Source organism: Pteropus medius, unplaced genomic scaffold (genome assembly GCF_902729225.1).
Source record: "Pteropus medius unplaced genomic scaffold, Ma_sr-lr_union100, whole genome shotgun sequence".
NCBI classification, from domain to species: Eukaryota; Metazoa; Chordata; class Mammalia; order Chiroptera; family Pteropodidae; genus Pteropus; species Pteropus medius.
Window position 1 is genome coordinate 5,719,489 of NW_024354500.1, and position 25,343 is coordinate 5,744,831.

The 25,343-nt window shown below is 33.0% G+C and overlaps 1 long non-coding RNA gene across 5 annotated transcripts in view; it reads left to right on the forward strand.

Moving 5' to 3' along the window:
- Nucleotides 1-2,567: 2,567 nt before the first annotated feature.
- The window catches only part of LOC120594840 (uncharacterized), a 57,763-nt gene continuing 34,987 nt past the window's right edge, over nt 2,568-25,343 (forward strand). The window contains exons 1-4 of one of the 5 annotated variants that reach the window (XR_005650715.1): nt 2,568-4,606; nt 18,870-18,928; nt 19,871-20,057; nt 24,418-24,669. This is a non-coding gene — a long non-coding RNA (uncharacterized LOC120594840). Of the gene's footprint in view, nt 4,607-18,869; nt 18,929-19,870; nt 21,405-24,417; nt 25,011-25,343 lie in introns of those variants that run through there. The other 4 variants (XR_005650716.1, XR_005650714.1, XR_005650717.1 and 1 more) reach the window with 4 other exon arrangements.

The following is a 25,343-nucleotide window of genomic DNA, read 5'->3' on the forward strand; positions in this document are numbered from 1 at the left end:
GAACAAAAATCTACTCTGTGAATAAAACTCAAATGTAGTTACTATCTGGAAGAGTTTTGTGTCATTTAAAATAAATTAAGATAGGGAAGCCATGAAAGAGCAATAGGAATTATTTTCTGTAAGGGCTAGCAGAATGGTCTGAAGAATGTATTGGTACCTTTTAGGAAATTATCAATTTATTGAACATGCATACACTGAGTCAATTCATGAAAGTGAAAATATAAGGTAATATTAATGTGTTAACTTTTTATTTTTCTCTTACAAATAATAACCAATCCATGGGGAGATATTTTCCTCATAAACTTTCATGGCAAGATTTGGCATCATTTATGATTCTTGCCAGGACCAATTTTTACTGTGATGGTAGAAAAATGGTGATTTTTCTATCATTACTATTTCTTCTACATTCTACTAGAATGAAGAGCCCTCTTTTTGTTTCTACATGTGTATCTGTCTGTGTATCATCTATCTATCTATCCATCTATCTATCTATCTATCATCTATCTATCATCTATCTACTTACCTACTTACCTACCTACCTATCTATTTATCTGACATTTATAATTATTCTATTTTCAGTGTGAAAATATGCTTTCCTATTTTATTCAATGGATCATCTTGCATTTCTGTCCTTATCTATTTTATGCTTAAATTATCACAGATTTTTCCCAGTATTAACCACTTTCAACTGGCTCTTTTATCCTTTTGCTATGCTATAATAATAATAATAATAATAATAATCACTATTTACATTCTGAAAGATGTTTCAGTTTCAACTTCTAGTTCTGAAATGAAACCAGATAATTCTCCAAGAAGTTCTAGTTTCTTTCAATGGGCAATTATATTTATAAATCAATTCTAGGTTTATTTATTACTATTGATGTATCATCACATCTAGTCCCATTCAGCTCACAGAACTAAAATATCTGTGACTATATGTATGTATGTGTTTATACACATAGCAAGTATATACAGATACCTCTAATTTCAATCTACTCCTTGGGTTTTTGCTAGTCTTTACTTAGTTCATGTCCATAATGCAAACCCTGGCTTCCAACAAACTTAGTCATTTACTCAATCTGATGGTATATAAAAAAGAGCCTCAGTATTGTTGGGTCCACACCACTAGAAAAACACAACCTACAAGAAAGAATTAAAGATTTGCACTTCTAAATTTCCCTTACATTGAGAGTGTACAGTTAAAATGCTATGTTCAAATGTTACATAAATTAATTTGGTTCATCTTTTTGTTTTTTTAATTTGTTTGTTTGGTTTTGCTTTTTCCTTCTTCAGAATGGCTATGTTATTCAAGTGTAATACAGCAGAGTTCTTTCGCTTTTGTTTATACTTGGGTTTTTATTTTTTTAATTCCATATTCATTTACTTTTATTACTTGAATATCTATAATAGTAACATTATAGATATCATAGGGATACTGTGCATCAATATCATTTGATATTGTATTTTTTTATGGTTTGGATATGCTTCTACTTAAATCTGACTACTTGGAACATGTAAGCTAGAATTGAATATTGTGTGTACTGATTGTTGTTTTCAATGGTCCATGAGAGTGGAATAGCAAATTTATTTCTTTTCTTGCCTGAACTGCTCTGCTGTTGGTATATGTTGTGAATACTGTGTTGAGAAGGCTTACATAAATAAAGTCTAGATTCAGTAGAGATTATACTACACAATAAACACTGATGTCTGCCTTAGATATGGGACCAGGGCCTGGAAGCTTGTGTTTATTGCTTATTTATTTGCCAGAGAATATTACTTCTTCCTTCCTTACAAACTCTCGTTTTCTGCTTAAGAAAAAATAAATAAATAAATAAATAAATAAGAAAAGAAAAGAAAAAGGAAAGGAGAGATGGTTTATAACATTTCCTTGTCAACTCTAAATATCATTACGAGAATTTAATTTTGTGTTTATAAGCCCTTTGTAAATTATAAGTAATATTAATATAAAAGTTGTTATTGAGTTCGGAACATTATAGAAGGCATGGCTACATAGAATGTTTCTATATATTTTAAGATGAAATCATTTGTGCAGTGCCTTTTTTTGGGAAGGAACTCTGCATGGTGAGAGTTAAAGTTCTACCTCAGAGATTAAGGTCTGTAATTTTAGTGTATCTAAGAATAGCAGGATAAAAACTGACCACAGGTTAACTCAAACTGGCTCCTCCTATGAGCGCATGGGCTACTGGTGGGTCATGATCACGAAGCTTTCCAAAGCTCTGCCATGTTTTCTTTAAAGATTACCTCCCCTGGAATCCTAAGAACGTCTGATCACAGCAGGAGGAAAACTTTAACTCTCTGGCTTTTACATTTCATCAGCCTGACTCATGACCTACCCACCAAACAGGGAAGCAGTGACAGAGCGTATTTTCATTATGTATCCTGACTTTCCTATCATATTATATAAAATAAGCACCTTTCTCTGAAGTTTTCTAGTTCAGAGCCACAGCGTATTTGTCTCCATGCCACAATCCCTGGACATAACTCCCTGGAATCAGGCTGCTTATGACCTGTGCTCCCAGATCAGTGAAGCAGGAGCAGCGGTGAGTGCTTCTCCTCCCCACCGGGCCCTAAAGTTGGCAATAATTTGATGGAGCAGCAACAGCCACAGGGAATCAAATACTGCATTTATTCTGCCATAAGGACTGATTTTTAAAATCAATTTGGAAATCAAATTGCATAGGTCACCCCCACCCCAATATGTTGGAGATTAAAATGCCAAGGCAGAATGATTATTTTGCTTAACAGAATATTGGATTTTTGCACCTTAGACTCATCAAGTATTATAGGAACTACAAGAGTGGCTTATCTGTACAGTAAATATTTTATGTTACTTTTCTGTTTTCATCTATTTGTTGACTAGGCCAAATGCAAAATACATTACAAAATAACAAAACAAAACACAAAGTCACCTCCTTTGAATATTTATCTGCCTCTTTCCTGGCATCAGGTTGTTTATTCATTTATATTTGTATTTATTATTCATCAAAGCACTTTGATATTTAAAGCTTCATGTCAAGAGATGAAATGCAGATAGTTACTTCTCAAAAAGGAACCACAGAACTTTAAACTATTTTAAAAACTCTAATGTAATTTTAGCCTCACCAAAAATAAGTGATAATTTCATTATAATGCTATATGCACTTTTTCTTTACATTGATGGAATAAATTTTTACTTGTTGCTTTTTATTGAATGCTTATTAAAATATACTAATATGCAAGGTCAGATCTCACTATTTTATAGTCTAAGGACAGCCTCAAACATGAAAATAAAATAATAAACTAAGTACTTATAATGTCCTGATTTAAAATAATGCATTTTCAGTACAATTTAGGAGAGGTAGGTTTACTGTATAGTCCTTCTTTACTATAAATCTCTTTTATTCAAAACTGATTATAGATGCAAAATGCATTGTAATTAAAATAATGAAATAGATAAAAATGAAACTGAAGAAAATAATAATGGCTAGGCTACACTGATGTGTCTCACTGATGATCTAGACGAGGCAGAAAATCAGAGAATAATCATAGAATGATTTTTTTAAAATTTCAACTGCATAGGAAAATGAAGACTATAAACCACTGTCATAGAGACCTAATTATTAGAAGCTTTTAAAAAACAGCAATAAATTTCAATCAGTTGTGTCTATAAAGAGTTGTCGAATGTATCAGCTTTTGAGAAAAATCAAATCAAGTTAATGTTCATTAAAAATAAATTTTTTCTATGTTTTAAAATACCTATTGTTTAATCTTGATTATGTTTTAAGCCTATCATTGTGCTCCTGGCATTTTTTTGTCCTGAGAAGATAAATTTTGAAAGCTAAGTGTATTATATTTTTTACAATATCATATATGTGTATGCACATTAAATGTTAGATTCATTTTCACATTTAAATCTGTAAGAACAAAATGCCAGCTGTTAAGACATCTAGTAATTATTTAGTGATCATTATGGATTTTACTTTGTTAGGAGACCGAGACACATAGTAGCTCTTATTTACGCAGAGAATCCAAATTTCATTCAATTTTGGTTACAAATCTTTGATAGCATGATAAAATACACTCTGCATGTACTCATTCATTTTAAAAAATGAAATTGGTTTGTTTTCCCTTTTTCAAAATAACAAGAAGTTCATCCACATCAAATGGACAGTAGATACATTCCACTGAAAAATGATTTTGCAAAAACATATTGAGCTGCTGAATCAAATAAATAACAATAATAAAGCACCTTTGATTACTAATCTTTATTGTGTCTCTGCCCTCTGAGCTAAAATGATATTGTATAGTTTCTACACCAGGACTGCGTGGGTCATTGCAATTCCTAGTGGATTTTTAAACAATTGAGCTACAACCTTTGAAAGCAGAGAATCATCGTGGAAATGCTGACACAGCTATAACCATTGCGGTGTGAATGGCATTGCTGGATGATGCATGCTATTAGTCATTGTAGATAGAACTGGCCCGGCTGAATTTTGCAAACTTTAACGAAAGGGAAGTCTTTGACATTTCAGCAAGAGATGGAAGTGTCTTACGTGCTTTTATTTGTATGGTGTGAAAAGAGGTGTGTTGCCGTGTTTATTACCAGGTCAGTATCTTGGGGTTGGCTAATCACTGGCCCGAATATAAATCCGTGATCCCAGCTTTTCCAGATATTTGTATGGCAGGCAGCTACACAGCAGCAACTTCTGTAATCCCTTCTCCTGCAGTTAGAGCTACTAGAAAAGCTTAATAATATCCCAGAGGCAAAGATGAAACAGTATTTCCACAGTTACTGTTTGCTGTAGAGAGCTTTTGAAGTCAAGCTTAAGATGTCTTTATTTCCCTACCAGAAAGAACTTTTTTTGCCCTTTCTTACTCTGGTGTTGTCATGATGATGGCTTTCTGCTTGAAAAATATTCCAAGCAGCTGCAGCTCTCCCATAAAGCATTAGGGAATGAGAACAGCTTTTCATCAGGGGCTGTTGGAATCTGTAACTACAGTTTGTCACTGCTGAAACCTACGGCTATGCTGGTGGTGATCTCAATTTAAAACTCTTGGTTTCTTTCTTATCAGGTTGAGGGCAGCCACCACTTTCATTGTCAGCTTATTGGGGACTGCCCTCGCTTTTAACTTTTGTGGTTAATTAAGTTCTAAACTGGGTGTAGTGTAGAGTTCCCAATTCAACCTTTGTTCTGTATTATCTAGAAAACAAAAAAGCAATAGCCTCGGAATGCACCAAAAGTTAAATTAATTGTAGTAGTGAGTAACAAAGTGAAATTCAGATCCAATTTATTTAATGTTATTTAATGTAGGAGAAGGGATACTATATATTGATCTCTACAGACTTCATGTCAGACAAATTCTGATAGGATCACAGTGAAAAGTTGCAATAAGGCAATATAGAGTAAAACAGCCTTTTTATTTATTTAATTTGGCAGCACAATTGTTAAGTATAATAGGATCCAGTGATTTTGCAGAAAAATATAGCAACAAGTCCTAATTATAAGAAAAAATAGAGACAAATCAAATCAAGGAAAAAAATACAAATAAAAACAGTAACATACCAATAGCAAAAGTCAAAAGGATTTTAAATTTCTCCAGAAAATTAAGCATTGCAAATATCTTCGTCCATAAGGGAAATATAATTTGTTAAAAGAGAATGTATTATACTGACATTATTTTATTGTAAAAGTTTGATGTTGCTACACAAAATGCTAAAGTATTTTATAAAAAGAATAACATACTCTTTACCAGATCTCTTTGTGGATTTTTCAAATAGATATTTTAGAAACTTAAAATTTATTGCAATCATATTCTGAACTTTAGGGAAAAGTTATGGGAAAATGTTCAATTCCATATATAAAAATTTTTTTTAATTAAAAATAGAAGAACAGACATTTCAAGTAACTTGTGTCTTATTTTGTTGTTAAGTACATAAACCTCTATCACAACTAGGTACTGTAAAATAATGAGAATAATTTCATGATAAAATAAATGCTACCTGATGAGTCATTCTGCTAAATTACAGTTAAATTATGAAGAATTGGAAAATAATTATTACAGTAATTAAAAACATAATCAGCAATTATATGAACTCTAGGAAGGTTTTTGCTTAACCTGATAATCTCATCAATAAATGAAAAAGATTTCATCCATTTTTGAATTTTTAAATGTTTTTTCTTATACCATCTTTACTTCCCCCCAAAATTTGAGAAAGCTGAGAGACTTACCTTATTACTTCTAAATAGGAATATAATTTTTTTCATAATTGTAGTCCAAATAGTTTAATAGCAAAGTCTAGAAACATGAGTAATGGGGTTAGTCCTAGGATGAGTGCTATTTAATAATTCCATCAATCATCTCAAAACATGCTCATTTACTTAGTTAATAACATCAGACTGGGAAGGGTTAGTGAGCACCTTGGAAGGACAGAATTAAAATATAGTATGACCTTGAGGATTAAGAAGTTTCAGAAGTTATTAGAATCAAGTTATAAAATCTTACAAAAAATACATATTAATTTAGTTCTGTGGGCCTAAAATTTCTGAATGGCAGATTTGAAACAAATAGATCTATTAATTTTACTAAGAAAGAATATCTCTATCCCAGTGGGGGAAAAATGAATCACAAATGACTCTCTTCCTGGGTGATAGTATTACATGGTCTTAAGAACATGACCACTGAAATCTTCGGTCCTGAGTTCAAATTCTGTGTCTATATCTCACCTATTTGTGTGATTACTGTCAAGCTACTTAATCTACTTCATATTTCTGTGCCTCTGTCTTTTTATCTGTTAATTGTTGAAAATTATAGAACCACATTTATAGGACTTTTGTGAATATTAAACAGAGTCAATGACTGAAATATAATAAAAGCTATAAAACTATAAACATGAATATTTGTAATTATCTGTCCAAAGGTCACCAGACAAAGAAATGAACAGAGTAATTGGGTCTATTTTATCCACTGAAGAAGACATTCAAGAAAGATGAGTTTAGATCTAGTTTCTGAAGATAATGAGGTTTATGAATGGCATATAAAAGAGTATGTTTGTTTCAGACACTTTTAATTGTCAGTTATAGTAGAATTATGTCCCTCCAAAACCTTAAAAAATAATTCAATCTATATAAAGTACTTTTAATATCTTCCCTTGGCAATAGGAGAACATCTGTTTTTTTTAGAAATGAGGGAATTTCATTCAAATGGAGAGTTATGGAAGGTCTCATAAGATTAAAACATGATAAAATCTGTGAATTACTGGCCTGGTCTATTGGGTAAAAAATTGGGCTTTGTGCTTTTCACATAATAGGTGCTAAGAAAAATTGAATATTGCTTTATTCACATGCAAACACAAATCAATAATATTCAAGTCTGAAAAGTGTCTTTTTAAAATATAAACAAAGTATAATAATATTTTTAGACTAGGCAATTGGAAGATATAATCTCAGACTCTTCTGGAATTTATGAATATTATTCTTTTAGGTCAGTGATTCTCACTAAGGATGAGAAGTGAGGGTGTCAGAATTATCTTCATGAAATTTTTGCAACTTAAACCAACTCACACACAGGCAAATATACACAAGATTTAATATGCTACATTGGAGGATGATCCTTCTACCTCTGCAAGAATTATCAACAGGTGAATCACTACCACAAATGAGGAAATATATCAGTTAATGCTAGTCATGAAAAAGTTCGTGGCCTTCTATTGTTATCATGTTAGACTCTACCATATTTGTCTTGTTCATAATTGATGACAAGTAGGCTTAGATAGTATATTAGGATTAAACTAACCATCAAAGATAGTTTAATTTATCCATGCCACAGTTTTTTTCATCTTTAATATGGGAATATTACAAATTGTTAATTCAAATGTTTCAATACTTTGCAAATGTAAGAGTGCTACTATGTATATGCAAAATACTAAGAAGTCATCACTATGTGATGAAAATAGCCAGAACTAGATGCACAATAATTTAGATTACATAAAATACTTCCCCAGTCTGAATTCCAGTTAATTAGGTCAGGATAATTTGTCAGCCTTTCTAATATCTTTCTCTGGGCACCACTAAGTGTGGTGATGGGCTTCTCTGATGTGCCTAGAGATAGACACTGAACAGAGCTGACTGAAATGGTTTAATATAATTGATCATGCTCTATGAGCCTGCAGATTTTCAGCCATTCCTCATTCATTTCCCAATGCCAGTTGTCATATGAATGCCCTCTCAGCAAAATTCTGTGCCCAGGTGCTTATTTTTTAAAGGCATTGTACAAATATGACCAGAGCCATAATAAATCCATCTTTAAAGTTGTCACCATAAGCCCCTGAAACTGACCATAACAAGATCCAGAGATTTTTCAAAGCAGATCTTATTCATGTTTATTTGGGGCATTATCTTCCACCACTAGAAAGCATCTCTTGTTTTCTTTAATAAACCTCTGTTTTTTCAGCTGAACATATAGGAAAGCATGTCATTTTTCATAAATGTTTCCTCTGTATGCTTTTATTTATTTTCAGAAATACTAAGAATACAGTATACTTCAGGATTTAATATATAGCCTGCTGCTAAACAATTTATGTAAAAATAATAACTAATACATCAAGAGAAATGATATTAAAACTAAGCCCCCTGCAAGTACCTGAGAGAAATATCAAATTCTGCAAGTGTTTCTTAAACATGAAATGCAAATACTTGATCAAATTCAAGGAGGCATTTCTTTAACTTGGGCCAAGAATTTCTTTCAATATAGATGGAGGAAGGGATTTAGTCATAAGTTTAAGAATTTAAATTCTTGATTTTAGTTGACCTGTTGAGTACTTGAAAGAACTCAATAAGAATCTTGTGGCATTCCACTGATTTCATTAACAACAAATTATTTTTCTAATAGTTCTCACTTCTGCTCAATACCTACTTTCTGATAATTATAATATTGGGAATCGGGAGAAGAGTGATGAATTTAAATTTAAAAGATCAAGTTTAAATTTGTGATCTCCACAATTGAAAAAATTAAACAATTATCTCTTATGCTTGTTATAATTTAGAGGGAGAAAAACACACTTGCATCAAAGAAGAAATCCTCACTGATAATTTAGTTTTGCATGAAATACTGGAATAATTTTTATCTTTTGAAGCTATCCCTAAATATGTGGCCATTATTTTATCTAATTCAATTCATCACTCATTCATAAAATTGAAGGAGAGCAGAATGTGCTACCCCAAAATGTATCACTTTGGCTTGCAAATTATTTTGATCTGAAGGCAATGAAGACCTAGCAGATTCAGGAAAAATTTTACCTCTCCCTTACCTGCCTAAAAGAATGTGGATAGGGGGCCTGTCCCAGAAAGACAGCTATTATCAGAGATAATTTTTTTTTAAAATTTTTTGAAAGACTTACTTGCATGGCAGGCATACATTTGATTGCTAAACATCTGCTCTTCTTATCTTCCTGTGAATCACCCTCCTTCTATTTGACGAGCTGGCCCCTTCTCCATTCTTTAGGCCAGGATGGCATATCAACATCAATTGCTTAGTTATCTTTGAGTCTCCTGTCTTTGTGGGCTCCTGTAGGTACATAATTAAATCTGTTTGTCTCCTGTTAATCTGTTTTATGTAATTTTTATTGTTAGGCAAGCCAACAAAACTAGAAAAGTAGAAGGAAAAATTTTTTCTCCCCACAAAATCAGTAAATATTTATTGAGGACCCATGAGGCACCAGGATATGGATGAGATACTGGAGTAACGTATAGCAGACAGTGATTCCTACTTTCAGGCTGACCACATGTTAACTAGAGAAGCAAATGGAAAATGTACAATGTACCATTCATTATTCAAGTTTCATTGCAGTATAAAATAAGGACATCTTAACAATCTCATTTTACAGGAATTGATGATTTTCCAAACAATCGAAACACTCTAGATCTAGCCTGTGATTAAGCACTAGCCACAGACACTAGAAAAAAGCAAAACAAAACAACAACATAACCAAAAACTTTGACTAAATTTTGATACCTGGTTAGGCAGTGGTGTGTGTGTAGGGAGGTGCACAAAAAATTTACTAGATTTACTTGTACTTATTTATTTTGAATTTCACATAGAATTAGTATAAAGTGACCTGGAAAATATAAGAGATGGAAAGACCAAGGGTAGGGGACAGTGAATATTTGTGGCATATGGAATAGCTCTTTCAAACTCTCAATTTGAGAAAGAACATGGCCTGTTCTAGAAATTTTTTCCTTACTAGAATATGGGTTCCTTGATGTACGTATATTGCCCTAGTCATGTATGTTAATATCAACACCTAGAATAGTATTTAACAAACTTTAATTTCAAAGTTATCTGGGAAATCTTGTTAAAATACACAATTTCTCGGGAAGTCAGTGATAGGCTCAAGAGAGACAGAGTCATAAAAAATTGTATAGCTCAGACTTCATCAGTAGTAAAATATCTCTGAGAAGAAAGAGAAAAGAATTTGGATGATTTAATGTTATTAAAACAACTTAGAAAAGAGCAGACAAAGTTGAAATGGATGCAATCAGAACTAAATGTTGAAGAAGTGGTAAATAACAGGAAGGTATTTAATGAACGCTGCCGAATTCATGTCAAGCCTCCAAAGAGTGAATAAAAAGATGCTTTTTAAAAAGGACTGAGTCATCTCATAAGAGCTAACCATGACACACATCGACAAAAGGGCTTCCTAAGATGATTTCTGAGCCAACAGACCAAGACCTTTTGGTGATTTCAGCCTTACTTAGCCACAAGTTCCCAGGTGATGTTGTTGCTGCTTATCTGGGGACTAAGGAAGACTCATAAACTATTGTGGAAAACAGATTTATATGTAAATAATTTGAATAAAATCCAACTGTTTTAATAAAAATGTATACCTGAAGACAGGAAGCTACTTATTCTACATGCAAGTTTATAGAAAATTTCCTAGAAATGATATTTGATCACAATCTTGATTTCTTATTGGAATTTCAATAGAAAGGCCAATAATCTTTACAAAATTAGAGTCACAAAGGTTAGCAGTTTTCCTACGGATCATTAGTTTTGGGTTGATTTGGTTACATGCAAAAAAACAACAGCAATGAGAAAAGTAAAGAGAATATTTTGAATTCCTTGTGAAGCATGCAAATTCCAACCTTTTCTAAGTTCACAAGTTTAAATTCCACAGAAAGAATGCAGAAAAAGTTAACACAGTTTGGCAGACCTTTAGTTAGTGCAAGTTGTCAAGCTAATCTTTAACTCTGGGACTTTAATTTATTTTTTTTTCATAGCCTTTTCTCCAACAAATTGGAATAACTCAAAAAAATTGTTTCTGAAATTTTCATAGTATTGTAATATTTATTATGATAGTTAATTTGATGTGTCAAACTTGTGAGGCCACAATACCCAGATATTTGATCAAACCCCTGTCTGGGGGTTTGTGAAAGTATTTTCTAAATGAGATCAACATTTAAATCAATAGACTTTAAATAAAGCAGATTACTGCCCATAATTAGCTTCATCCAATCAGTTGAAGTTCTTAAAAAACCAACCGAATTTCCCCAAAGAAGAGAGAATTTTGCTTCCAAGTCTCAGACTTGAACTGCAGCATCAACTCTTCTCTGGGCCTTCAGACTGCCAGATCACATGAGCCAATTTGGTCCTGTTTCTCTGAAGAACCCTGACAAATATATTTTACTTCCACTAAACATGTCGAAAAACACTGCAGCATTTCAGAAAAGGTTTTGAGCACTCCTTAGAAAATGGTTTTATGTTCTTTAGTCCCTCAGAGGTATTCAGGAAAAGAGTGGCTCTATCCCTAACTTTTGATGCCATAATTAATGGATTAAAATTACTACGCATAAAAAAACATTTTATATGCCGAAATAAATAAATGAGATGCATTGCCTAAGTTCGGGTTATTTCAAAACATATTTGGTAAGTGCCAGCTCTATGCCCAACTTTGTTCTAGAAGCTGAGGAAAAGAAGATGCATGAGACAGAATCTCTACTCCAAGGAGAGGTCATACTCAATATTATGCGATAAGCGCAAAGACAGGTGAATTTGGGGTACTCGAGAGATCCTATTTTTCAGGGAAGAATAAATAAGCACTACTCTACAAATAGCATGGTATGGTACACAGTCTCTTCTTGGAGTAGAGTGTCCTGTGGTTATTTTGGGAAAACAAGTCATTAACCACTATGCAAAACTACCTAAACTAAATGTCCCTAAAGATTTGATCATGGAGAGGGGAAGAAGTTGAACAAATGGAAAAATAACTTTTACAGAATCTATCTTCTGCCTGACTTGCGTGTGATAGTGTTATTACGTCATAAATTAAGGGATTAGATGAAACAGTGAGGGGAGGTGACTTAACGGTTCCTATCTCTCCTGTGACCCATTTCCCCTGCTGTTCTGACTGACCTGACCACATCTGGACATATCCACATCACAAGCATGCCAGCCAGTCCTGCTGTTAGTAACTTGTAAAGGCCTCAGTCCCTTCACCTCATCCGTGCCCTCAAACTGAGACAGCAGAGATTTGCTGCCACTCACCTATTAGCCTGCTCTCTGCAATTGCCTAAGGTATTTCCTGGGTCATTCAGTTTAGACTGGAATTTGGCTTGGGAATAGTGTCAACTGCTTCAGACAGTGATTATTCTGCAGTGCTGTGACTGTGGGTTAACGTGTATTTTTAGGTTTTTCTCTAGGCACAGAAAAGAGTAACCACAGTCCACAGCATTGTACAAATTCAACCATTGAGCAGAGTTGTACAGATTTAACCACAGGGTAGAATTTTCTTGCCTTATTTACTGGAAAACCAAAGAGCCATAAGAATTCAGAAATTTTTTAACAATCTGCCTTATATGAAATAAAATTTCATGAAATGCAATGATGATGATGGTAATGATGAGTGTTGGGTGATGAAGAAGACAATTGCAGCTAAAAGAGAAAATTATTTCTCTCTGTTCTGAACTTTTGTGTTTCATGTCATTTTTTCCCATTTCTCAGGCACATAAAATGAAGGGGAGCCAAATAAAGTGCCCAATTTTTCTGGGTCAACTCTATGTTAGAAGTTGTTAAAAAAGAATGCAAAGAATGAGTTTGCTGGTGTGTACTTGCAGGAAGATTTTTTTTTTTTTTATGGTACCTTTTGTTTGCTTACACTGATTCCTATGGCATATATGGCATTATGGGCAAATGCACATGGATGGTTTCCCAGGAGTGTAGAGTGGCACATAGCTGCTTCAGTAAATTAGGAGAAAAGAAGAAGAGTGAGTGAGGGCGAGAAGGAAAGAGGGAAAGAGAGAGAGAATACGAAATATTTTTGTTCATATCTATTTCCTTGAGCTTAAAGTTGAGGATGGAGACTATTAAAGTTCTTTATTTGGGCGAAGCAATTTAGTATTTGTGAAATTGGGATAAGGGGGATATAAAGGAAGGCCCAACATCGAGGGAAATGCCTAATTTTCAAATTTGAAATATATTTTATTGGGGTTTGTAGACAACTAACTGTAAAAGCCAGGAGAGTACTATCTGTATGCCACCGAGTATTTAGATTGCTGGCAGCTATTTTAGCAGATGCTTCAACAAGTTCACTAAAGTGTGGTGTTTCTTGCATCTGTATGAATGTGCCTTTGACTTTCACTGGAAAAAAAAAAAGAATCCTACAGTGCAGCTTCCAATAATTTCATTCTCCTTGTTACCACTTAAAAATTCTCACTGATTGAGATGTTACATATCATTTTGAGTGGTGTTAACTTAATTATTTCTTATCTGTTGAGGATTTAAACATGCTGCTGTAGCTAGCATTAATTATTAAATAAAAGAGAAAATGATCTGTAGAGCAGAGATGTAGATGAAGCCATTTTTTAATCTCGCCCTTAACTTTATTTCTCTCTCTTTTTTTTTAGACTTCAGAAAGGTTCGTGGTACGTACAAATTAATTTTAGATAAAATATGAAAATTTTAAGTACAGGAGCTGCAAACTTAATAGTCTGTTTTATTAATGAAGGGTTTTCTTATCAATGCCTTTAATTTTTTGAAAAGCTTCCTTCCCAAGCGTGGCAAGAAATATTGAAATGTCAGGCTCCCATGGGAGCCACCAAAGTATTCATGAGTATCTCAGAGAATTTTATCTATGTACAAACAGAAAAAAAATATGACTAGATATAGATCAGGGAAAACAACATTTTTATACATAAAATGCCTTACAAATGAAGATGTACTATTTTCTGATATAATTGGAATTTAGTTCTCATAAAATGGCAGTAAATAGTCCAGCCATTCATTAAAATACAACATGATTACAAGTGAATAATAATAAATACTATTGAAATGATTTTTTTTTCAAAAGATGAAAAGTACATCCTAAACAATGCAGGAAGAAAAAAACCCACCCAGCACAGGATCTCAATCAGTCCTGTGTCCTAATCATAAACAACCTGGCCTCTCTTGTTTCTTTACATTAAATTTGGCCTGTGTAATTATCTTAAATCATTCTATCTAAAGTATCTCATTAGCTTCTGATAGTCTCTCAGTAGAGAATATCTATCTTTTTCACTCAGACATTTTTTCATATCTTTGGCTAAACGCTTATAAAACCACCTCATATTCAATTTAGGTCTTTCCTTTCTCCCTTTCATAGAACAGATGTTACCTAAAATCCAGACTTCTTTTTCTGGATAAATTCCATTTTGAGACATGATTTATTGAAGGTAAACTGATAGTTTTGAGTTTGAATATGAAGCTATCCCTCCCTCCACAAAAAAATACTGAGAAATAGGTAGGAGAGATAGACTGGGAAAAGTCTTAAAGAGCAAAGTAAAGCTAGGTGGGTGATACATTAAAATATAATTTCTATGAAAATTATTTCATTATGTTTTTTCAAGATGCCCAAATATCAAAACTATTAAAAACAACGTGTTTATTACTCTTAGATTTAAATTGATCTTAAGAAATAAACCACAAATAAAATACCCTTTTGCAAGTGATCATTTTTATGTTAACAATTATTTGAGTCCAGATTCTCCTTTTCTGTATCTTGTTTAAGCAAGGGGTACCCTCAGAAATCACTTGTAATAGTTATATTAAAAGTTACCATTTTATAACCTTAAAATACAATTGGCATGACTATAGTTCTATTGTTCTGATAGTTTATCTCTTATTTTATCATTTATTATATACTAAGTATATCAAAATAATTTAGGAGTTGCACGTGAAATGCAAATAGATAAGCTGAAGCTGGTATACACAAAATATACAGCAAAGCATATCAAAAAGCTGACTTGGATCATTTTGGTATAAGAAGATCATCCATATAAATGCAGACTAATTTGTTTATAATGCGCAGACAGATATGAGAAGAAATGAAAAAAAAAAGTTCTTTAATCAAATAGCAGCTGATTTTTTAAGTTTAGAGACCTTCCTTTGGTACTAATAATCAGTTCTTCCTAACCAAACAATTGGAGTGCCTTTAGAACATTATTTAAGAAATTTAAGGAAAATTACTCATAGAGAGAATTTTTATTCTTTGATCTCATTTAGGTTATTATAGCTTCCTTTAATCTTCAACACGTTTTTTTGCATATAATTCAAATAAGTAAAATAATTCAGCATTACAGTAAATATGTAGTAAAATGTAGAAACATCTATTTGTAGGGCTTTTTGAATAGTGCTAGTAGAATCGTAAATCAGTAACTTTCTGAGGGACAATTTGGTAATGAGTTTAAAAAGACTTAACATTCACAAACTCATTACCTCAGATTCAGATCAAGTATTTGATGCTAAAGAAATGATAAATAATATACACACAGAAATCTGTATAAAGATTTTTCAGTATCATTCAGTTTACAATACAGGGAGCAATTTGGAAACACAGAATGCCCCTCTAGAAAACTCCCTTATGGCAATGAAATAAATTAACAATGATAAACTGAATTTCACTGGAATATTTACATCAATTAAAATGGTGTTAGAGGAACATATAATAAAATAGAAGAATAAATGAAATACTTTTGACTCAGAAAAGAGAGTTGCTTTGATCTCATTCTGTTTTCTCTGATTTCATTTTGACCATGTGTTTTAGAGAAATAGTCTCAAAATGTATAGTGTAAACTGTAAATATGTGAAAATTTTCAAATGTTTTGCCAGTGTGAAGTTGTAAAATAATAGACAAAGAAATATATTCATTTTGTTTTTCACTCCAGAGAATATGTATAGTGAACCATTCAAAAAGCTTAACCTTTCTCTCTCATTTAAAATCTTCGCCCCCGTGGAAAGACTGCGCTTTAGAAGCAATGAGCCCTGTGGGGTAGTCCTGATATTCCCCATAGACTCTCCTATGCCAATGCCCATGCAGCATTCTACTGTCTTCTCCCTGTCTCTCTTCTCTCTTCTTCTCCTGTTCCCCTCCTCTTGACATTTTCTTTTCTCATGCTCTCTCCTCCTCTTCTCACTTACTCCTCTCTTCTTCCTCTTTATCTTTTTCCCTATCTCTGCCTCCACTTTCTTCGCCTACCTTCCTCCTATAACCCCCCTTCCTCTTTTTCTTAGCCTTCATTGACTACTGTTTATGACCTAAAGATTCAGAAGCCTGAATATAGATGTCTTGCCTAAAGCATGCGCTTATTTTGCTTTGGTGCCTTTCAAATAATAATCATACTGGATTTTAAGATAAACACTCACTGCTTGAGAATCAAATACATGTCATCTCAGAGCTAAAGCCAAGAGGGCTCTTAAGAGCATCAGAGTATCATAGAGCCTGCAGTAGCAGTGACCATAACTTTAACACATACTTCTAAAGACTTGTGCTATAATTCTTTTTTATTCTACTGAAGCTGAATTATTTATGAGTTAATTATGTATTATACAGTATGATAATAAAGATGCTGCCCTCATATTTTAAAATGTGGCCTTTTGTAAGAGAATGCAGGTTAACAGCAATATATAAAATGACAAAAAATATCCTGTACATTATTTAAAAAATATCTAAAAACTATGTGAACATTTAAAGGTTTAGATATTCATTCTAACTTCACAAACACTTTGTTCAACACCTCTTTTACACTTACAAATCTTAATAAAAATCTGATGTGGCTTGCTCAGGACTGCATTTTCTCCTTTATGTCTCTGTCTGACTCCCATCCCCATCCCTACTCAAGAATTTTCTTGGATGTCAACAGGAGTACATAAGATCCTCATCAACAGGCCCAGTCCTGAATGAGTGTCTGAAGAAGGTTGACAATTTGGCCTAATGGAAAGATATATTATTATCTAAACACTTAGAAAATAAGATATTTAATCAAGGCATTGTGGGCCAAGTGGCAATCCCAGTTTATATGAAAATAGTAACATTTAAAGCATACCTCCTTGATAACAGAACCTGTCAACATTTGCTAGTGGTGAGAATAGCTATCATTGATTACCTCGTCATTTTTCTAGCTAGGCATAGTACAGGAAAGAAATCAAGATTCATAGTAAACCAAAAAGAGATATTATTTCACACTTTTGTGAGATGTTTCTCAGAAAATGGATAATGCTTAGGAAAACAAATAACAGTGGAAAATGTCAAGAAGCAGCGTAAGTACTGGTTCTTTAGGGAAGGGCCACTGTGATTTTCAGAGGCTATGTAGCCTTGGCAAGCCATGTTACCTAGGTCTGTTTTCTCTTTACCTCACAGAAAAGCATATTTGGGCCAGATAGATTATCTCTGATCTCCATTAGATCTCATTGTCTATGATCTGTACATTTTGGTGAAAGCTGTCCCCTTCCTATCAAAAAAAAAAAAAAAAATTAAAACCATTGAGAAAATGCTGCATGTGTAATTAGTTTATTGAACAATCTATACTCTCTGGTCACTTTTAAGTTATACACTTTTAAGTATAACAGTTCTGCATATAATGAAAATTCACTTGTGTGTCCAGGTGATGGTTTATCTCCTTCCCTTCCTCAGGGTCTGGTGGGTAGGTGTTAGCCAGAGGGATTTGCACCTGCCTTTTCACTTCTCCTCTCCTCCATCTTGTACATACTTTTTTCTGCTTTTAGCTGGAGTGAGGACTCTGGAGCTGGAAAGGGAAAAGTGTCTTGCTATAGTTGTTTCTTGGTTGCCACTGCTTCTCCAGTCAAGACTGGTGTTTCAGTACAGTTCATGCAGCAGGAATTCCAGTGCTGGTTCTCAGGTAGATTCATGTGTGAGTCTTCCTGTGAGCCCTGATTATCCCTTTGCGCTTATGCCGCTGAAAAGGGAGATCTACTCTGAGTTAAGCTTTTACAGCGCCCTCAAGTCCTGCTCTTGGTGGAATAGACATATGCTGTGGTTCACTTGCATGATGGCCAACTCATCTGGATGGCAAAACAGCAAGCTGATGCAAGCTAAGCTAATTTTTACTGTTCACTTGAGTCTCCAAGAATTCAGGTGTCCTTTTTCATCTTTCTTTCTGCCTGGTTATCTAGCTCTCTGCAATTATCTGCCTTTCTCACACTTTCCATGCTCCCATAAGCACATAGGTGGATAGGCGAGTTTACTATGTAAGCATATGGTCAACCAGGAAATAAGATGTCAGTCTCAATTATTATTGGCTTCCTTAATCTCTACTAATCAGTCTCTTGAAATTCCACCTTTGTCTTTATGAGAGGGAAGTTTAGCATAGCAGGTTAAATTGGAAAAAAAAAGTCACAGTACACCCTCATAGGCTTATACTTCCTAATTAAGATCTAACTTCACACTTCCATCTTATTATGCCAACTGGTGCAATAACAAGGGAGGAAAGTGTTGTTTGGTTGTTTGTTAGTGTTGATTGTGTGTATGTGTGTTTGCGTATGTGTGTTTGCAATACTTATTTAAATCTCTCGGTGTCTAGTAACGATTTTTCTACTCTCTTTAGGGTCCTCTCAAGCTACCTTTCCCTGGCGTCTGTCCAAGTGGCCAATTAGAGGCAACAGGGTAAGGTTCCCTTAACATTTTGCTATTCCACATTGAGTTTATTCTTTTTATAAGATTATTTTATCAGGTTACCTGGGAGAACTATTAATTATTTCTTAGGTTGAAGAATGAGGAGTATATTGACCAGAATAATCTAAGGAAGAGATGAATAACAAAATAACAGGAAAGGCAAAATGCTGCTAGCCCTCTCCACACTGAAACCAGTGAAGATACCTTCGGGGTTCTTAGTCTATCTGCTATCTCTCTTGTCTTCATACTGATATTATTCTCTATCAATGTAGAGCAGCTTTCTCCATATATTGAAAAATGTAGCCACAAAAACCCTATAGTGAGTAAATAAAAATTTACAAAAATTATAAGGAAGGGTATATTTTTTTCAAATTTTATAAGAATCCATTTTATATCAATTAATTATTAACAGTAAGGTAACATCATATAAAAATACAAAAACTTACACAATAGTAATGTGCATGGAATAACTCAAATTTCTATCAACCGATAGAGTCCTATAATTATACAACAAAATATTATTTGTTCATAAAAAGGAAAGAAGTACTGATGTATGCTACAGCATGGATGAAACTTGAAATTATTATTTTAGGTAAAAGAAGCCACAATAGATCGCGTATTATGTAATTTATTTTATAGTAAATGTCCAGAATGGGCAAATCTATAGAGAAAAAGTAGATTAGTGGTTGCCTAGGGCTTTGAGAGAAGGACAAAATGTTCTGAATTTAGATTGTTGTGATGATTGCACAGTCCTATGAATTTACTAATAAAGACATTAAATTCATTTTAAATAGCCGAATTGAATGATGTATGAATTATATGTCGATAAATCTGTTTAAAACAGAAAACAACTAATAGGTATGGAGTCTCAGAAAAAAGTATAGTTAATCTTACAGGTATCTTTATAACTATGCTATACCTACTTTTTTCTAGGATGTATCCCAGATACACCAGGGATCCACTGCCATTAAAAAACAACATAAATCAATTTTCTTGAATGAGGGGAATTGATTTTCCTTCATGAACATCAACATATAACACCCATGACCTTCTTTGCATCTACTTGTCATGACAGAAGTCATCTCCTGATAATTCATTGTACCAGAAGATTACATTCAACGTAAGCCTGCATCTAGTGGGTAGCTTCCTAGAAGAGTGAGGAGTGTACATTTAGGGGGTGATAGAGGGGATGCATTTGGATGTGGAAATAAAATATTATAACATATTCAGATCTTTAACTATTTGATATATGCATTGATACTAATACCTTCACCAGGGATATAAGCCAGATGACTGTCAGTCTATATGGTATATGACTAATTCTGAGAGAAGACTGGGCACTCTGTAATGTGCAGAATTTGACAGGAGTACTTATATCTGTTCATTTACTTTCAGCATTTTATGCTGTATTACAGTTGATGTATGCTTATGACATCAAATGGATTATGTTATCTAGTTTCATATATCTTAATTCTCATAAAATACATAAGTATCTTAGAAGTTTTCCTTGCAAAGAAATCCCAGACAGTAATAATTCATATTAAGTAACCAACAAGATAACTGCAGAGCTGGCACATATCTTCCTCTTAACACAAACTTGTTGTCAATTGGGTTTTGAAGTAAAACAATCAGGATTAGGCAGATATGCCAAAAATCTAACCAAAATTTTGAAAATGCCAAGAAGACATTTTGAAATTTGGACTTATGTCAACTATTGTTAGTGGCAAAAGTTCTCTTAGGTATACATTTGTGCCTTAAGTGATTAGATAGTAATACTCTGAAGACATAATGACTTAAAGGCTTTTTAGAAACAAATATCCAGAACACAAAGAATAAAAACATATATTTAAAAAATATCACATGAGAGTCAAAGGAGCATTTTACACAATTTCATTAATCTTAATAAACTTAAAATGTCCTTATTTAATAGTGAAAGATGAGAAGGACAACAGTAGGAGAAGGAGAAGGAGAAGGAAGAAGAGAAGGAGAAGGAGCAGGAACAGGAGACAAACCCGTTATCAAATAACATTGAATGTAACCTTTGCTCTTCCTGCTCCAGTTCAAAATTGTGGCTGTAATACATGTGAAATGATATGCTAATGAACCAAATCTCATTTTTTTGTTCAAAATTATTTTTGGAAGATTGGAAGATAAAGACAAATATGATAAAGGTTCGAACAAATAAATATAAAGATAGATTACAAGAGAAGAAAGAGTACTGATATAGGCTACAACATAGATGAACAAGTTGCTTACAAGTAAAAAGTTTGTCATATAGTTTAATGCATGTACAGATATATCTAGCACGACTCAGTTTATGAGATTTGTTAGATTAAAGTGAATAACTAACTTTTTGTTAGCTGCCTCTCTGGTTTCTGTCTTGAGGGAAAGAGCATGGGTGAAGTCTTAAACTACTCCTTTAATTAAAACCACAAAACATCTTTAATAAAATTATGTGTTAATACTGTTGAAATAACTGCTTTGACTTAAAAAATGATTTGTCAAAAAGTCACAGAAATAGCATCATACATACCACTTATTCACTGCACCATGCATAGGCAAGCTATTTTAGTGATAAAGTTGCATTTAGAAAAAAGTACTATCTGGGGTTAAGTTTTCATTAAAAGAAGATTTTTAAGGTGCAGTATCTTTCTAAATGACATTTGGTAATAATATCAAAAGTGAAAATTGGAAAAAAATTTTGTGGCATGCAGAATTTTTTGAGTTAGATCATGGAAAAATACTTGGAAGAGTTGTCATACTTAAATACATTTCTTTTATTAAAAAGATAAGTGTTTCAAATTTGCAAACACGTGTGTGTGATATGTGAGTCAATAGCATGCTATCTGCCAGATAACACTTCACCTCTCCGCCAAAGGAAAGAGAAATGAATAAATAAATGAATAAACATTTAATCTGTGTTCATAGGCAAAGTAGATAGTTTAACAGAGAATGAATAAGTGACTCCTTTTGGTAGAAAATAAAAAGGGAAAGAAAGACACACTAGAGAAAGAAATTTCTAAATTGGATGTTTAAAATTGCTTCCATAATTAAGTGTTTTATTTTTTAGCAAAAAATTATATAATTATTTCACCTATAAAAATATTTAATACATATATTTAAAATTTAAGACAGAATTTAGTACTCTATTTTAATGATCAAAATGAAGAACTCTAGTAGAGTTTGTATTCATTCATTAAAAATATAGACATACAATTACAATTTGTATGCAAGAACAATTACATGGACATTTCCTAACTAAGTTTCAAAGGTGGCTTTTGTGCTCTATGTAATAGGTAGTTAGAATTGACCTCTAAGTAACTAAATTTAGAAGGTATAGCCCAGAATGTATTCTTTGATTTGGATCTAAATACTCCAGTCATAAATTCTTTTTTTCCTTATAACCATCATTGAAACAAGCTTTTAAATAAATGGAACTTAGAACTACACCATCACGGTTATATCACAAAATGATAAACCAAGATTTTCAAAAACAAGAGAATATTCAATGACATGGGGATCACTAAATATATTTTAGGAAGAATAAAAACACTTTTGGACTATTTATAAATAAATGTTAAGTAAAATACTTTTGAAAAAGCATTACTAGTTTCAATTAACTTATTTTTTAAAAAAATCTTTTATAATGTGCATAGATTCATCAGTGAGGATTCTGTAGCCTGAAAGAAATAGACTACGATAGATTAAGAAACTAACATATGCATTAATTATTCAAGAACTCTAGAGTTAGGTAGTGCTGGAGTTGGTCCAGCAGCTCAGTAGTTTCCTCAGGAATCCTCTGTTCTGCCACTCCACCATTCTCATTATCCTTATAATTGCAACTTCCATGACGTCTGCAGTACCTTTAGGCTCATGTCCTTAAGCAACTGCCTCCAAAGTCAGCACAAAGGAGTCGGCACAATAGATGGCTCTCCTTTTTAGCAATGGCCTTGTTTTTAGAGAAAAAAAAAACCTTTCCTGGAAATCCCTGGCAGACATCATTTGTATTTCATTGGCTCCTATTGATTCTCATGATTACTTTCAGACCAAACCACTGACAACAGGAGAGAAGGGTGTTCTGATCTGAGACTAAGAATGATCAGTCCCCAAGGACTGTGCCAATCACCAACCAAGTAGAATTGATGTTCAGTTAACAAGGAAGAAAAGAGGTATATCAGCCAGTCAGACAACAAAGCTTCTATGCCTAGAAGCTATTAGTACAGTAGTTCATACATATAATTTATAGGGAATAAATATGTCTATATTGGTGGTAAGTGCTTATTTTATTTTTTTCTGATAATTGTATGTTATCAAGAAAGTTTTACAATTGTGGGTATACCTTACCCCTAGTGATATTTGTGAGAAAAAAAAAAGATTTAATTTTAAAGTTTATAATGAATCACTTAAGAAAGTTAATCAAAAATATGTCATCAATAAGTAAAAAAACAATTCTTTCTAAGGGAATTAAAAATTGGGGATGGCCTGTGTATTGCAATCTTTGTTTTCCCATTTAATATGACATTTGTGTTTGAAGGAAAGCTATTGAGATTTTAAACATTTTAGATGAACTTAAAACTATCAAAAAGAGTTAGGAAAATATCTATGGTAGCTGTCACTTTGGATAAATAACCTTCAATACATTAAATAACCAATTTGACAATAATAAAGCATAAGAGTCTTATACAACAATGGTCCAGAAAAAGTATTAGATTTCTCTTTACCTCCAATCCTGACATAAGGAATCTAAAAAAAAAAAAAAAGTGGATTTTTAGTTTATTAAATGTTTACCATTAAATATTATATTCATTAAATGTAAATTAATTTTAAATGAACATCGAAATAGAGTCATGTGGTTAGTAAATCAACAATATTTATGTGTAGAGATTTATAAAAATGGCTGTAGTCCTTAAGAATGCAGATAGTCCAATGAAAATAACAGGACAAATACAAATGGAAAAAGATTTAACTAAGAATATATAATGGGGAAATATACAAAGTAAATGGCAAACTATCCATCTATAAAGAACAAAGTACACAAATGCTCAAAGAAAGCTGAAGAGTGTGGAATAATTGAAGCCCAATGGAAGCAGACAGTAAAGGATTTATAAGTGATGTCAATATTTTACTCATTAATTGAAGAGGGTAGCAGACTTCTGGTTGAGAAACAGAGATCATATATCCATCTCAGTTAGCCTGGAAGAGTCCCAATTGGTGCTGACCATCATTGCATTCTGATTTAGATTAGTCTTAGATGTTTCATCTTTTTTTTTTTTTTTTTACTGAATGTTATTACTGCTCTTGCTGTAAGATAAGATGAAATGGTTTTGTTAGACCTCTGCTTTGTATTTCCAGCTTCTGAATTAGCTTCCTCTAGTAGTGAATGAGATACACGAACAGCAGACATAGTTTTCATTCTAATATGTGGATAAATACAAAAGTCAACTGGTGATAACCTGCTGCTCTATTTTCAACCTTTCCAGATGCAGGTTAACCATCCTCTGCCTTCAAGACAATGACATGCAGGACATTTGCTGATAAAACAAGGGTGCTGGGATAAGGTGTCTCGTCTGGTTGCTAGGTACAAGGAGGTAAAAGCAGCATTGGACACTGCTACTTTTGCTGGCCACTAAGCATACTACATGGTTTTGTTGTATTTACTGCCGGAGAAATGCCCGAAAGCCACCAGGCCACCTGCCTACACAGACTGTGGGGAATATAAACAAATAATACAGGTTAGATATATTTGAAATATACACAGAAAATAGAGGTCATTGAACTCACAGGTTCCTGAGGTTTTTACTGAAGTGCTTTTATGATTTAACATAAAATCATAGTTATTTAATTATTTTATTTTTGGAAACCCATTTTTATTTTCTGATAAAATAATTTAGCAGCAGTGAACTAGTTTATGAGAATTTACTTTTTTTTAAAGTTTTTATTATAATTCTTTCATATTTTTAACTTTTCTGCTTTTGTTTCAGGGATTTTTTTTTGTCTTTCATTTTTATTTTCTATACATTTTTTTCTTTCTAATTTTTTTGTAAATAAATTCTACACACACATGGCTCACAAATCAATTCTCAAAGCTGAATGGTTAACAGGAGCATAAATTCAGGTTTGAGCCAGCTCAGCTTAGCAGGCGTGTCTGTTCCCAGAGAAGGTGTTACTAATGTCTATAGAGATTTTTTTCTAGACTAAAAATGTCCTTTACTGAGGGAGAAGAACAAGGCCAGAGGTATCACTCTGCCTGACATCAAATGATACTACAAAGCATCAATAATCAAAACAGTATAGTATTGGCAGAAAAACAGAAATACAGACCAATAGAACAGAATTGAGAGTCCAGAATTAAACACTCATATATGTAGGCAAATAACTTTCAACAAATGATCCAAAAATATACAAT